Source organism: Stegastes partitus, unplaced genomic scaffold (assembly GCF_000690725.1).
Source record: "Stegastes partitus isolate 25-593 unplaced genomic scaffold, Stegastes_partitus-1.0.2 Scaffold32, whole genome shotgun sequence".
NCBI lineage: Eukaryota > Metazoa > Chordata > Actinopteri > Pomacentridae > Stegastes > Stegastes partitus.
The window spans coordinates 1,361,817-1,363,628 of NW_007577763.1; positions in this window are offsets into that span (position 1 = coordinate 1,361,817).

A 1,812-nucleotide genomic window follows, 5' to 3' on the forward strand; every position below is an offset into this window, starting at 1 on the left:
AGTGTCTAACATCTATACTTTCCTTCTAAAAAACTGTTGCATCTCCCCTCCACCTTTGCTCTTTTAGATACTGAGTGCAACACAAATATTGAGTCATTTGGTTAAAACAAACCTGATGACTAATGTGTGTATAAAGAATCTGACTTGGTGCCCTGTCTACACTTTCCCCTCTTGATTTAATACATTTAATTAAAATTCAACCTGAGGCTAATCATTAGTCACTCATGTATTTGTTGAGTCATCAGCAGGCTAATGGATTATGCCGGTGCATCATCATTTCAGAACTGTTTACTATAGAGTTCAAATCTATTCAGCCAGACAGACGCAAAGATTTCACCAATTTGTGACAGAAACTGCTTTTATTTCTTCTCCTGGAGTCACTTGTTGCACACGCAGGGAACAGATCAAAGTTCCTTGATGCTATATAGTCATTTAACTGTGAAGGTCTGAATAGTTTGATTGTAGTTCTGAACACCTAGTCGAGCTTGTATTTATTGTTTTTTGCTCCGATGCTCGGTCTGTCCCCCCATCGTCTGAGCTCGACAGAGGACAGTGACTCTGGACGATAAAAATGGACCAGGTGTCCACTCCTGAAGCAGGACTCCGACATCAGCAGCACTTAGACAGGTGTTCTTCCACGAAAACCCACTTTACCGAGTCAGAAAGAAACTGATACGTTCAGAAACTCACCCACTAAAACTGTGCTGCAGCGCTAATCGACGTCGGGATCAGGGGGACGATCTCGATCGATCGTTACTCAATTATCAAGTAAAGTAAAGCTACAACAACAATTACATTAATAATGCAAAGTTAACTTGATTATGCGCTTCTGCTTTCTAGTATTCGCTCAAGCTGGTTCTTCCTGCCGTGTTGCTCAGAGGTTTGCAGTGAATATCTTTCATTTCTCTCAGCACATTGGACATGTTATAAATCAGCCCTGTTTAACTGTCCACCGAGCACAATACCTGATGCATTAATGTCTTGTAGTGGTTCTGATCACTGACTGGCCAGTGGAGGTCACTGCTCAGTTTGTTTGCACATCACTCATAGCATTAATATCTCTGGGATGAACTAATTACCAGTTGTTATAGTGTGTGTACCGTCTCATTGTCATACCTCTTTACCTCAGCATTGTGCACAATGCTGACAACCTGTACAGTCACTGGACCAGAATGTCCTCTGCTGGGGGTGGAGGCGGTTTTGAGGTTCAGCCATCATTGTTGAGTCTGGCTTCCTCTGGATCCTGCTGTTCAGAAGAGTTTTGTGTTTCACGATAGAGACGCTTCCTGTGACTTTCAGCCAGCAACAATACCCAGCAGCTGAAATAAATTTGGATAAGTAATCTGCAGCACCTCCGCAGGGGGAGAATTGGATCGTCCTCTCTGCTGAGCCCAGAGGTGGACTTCAGTTTGATAAAACAGCTGTTTTGCAAAATGCTTTGCGTAAGTGAGTATTTAGGAAAGTAGATGTTATGTGGATCTACCCTGGAACAGCAAATCTGTCTGTGTAAGTGTTAGACGTTCCATCCTGTCAGCCTGGAGCCCTGAAAGTCTGAATGACCTCCTACCAAACCAGGTTCGTCCAGAAAATTGAGTTCAGGCAGCAGCCAACAGAGTATTTTCTTTTTTCAATCAATTTTTTAAATATTTCTTTTCCGCCTGACACGAGTAAGCTGTTGCCATGGTAGTTCAGATGAAGCAGGAATGATAATTGTTTAACCATAGCAGCGTGTGAATTATTAAAACCTAAAGGGCATGAATGAGCCGACGGAGAAATAGAAAAGAAATGAGACAGAATGAGGACTTATCGTTG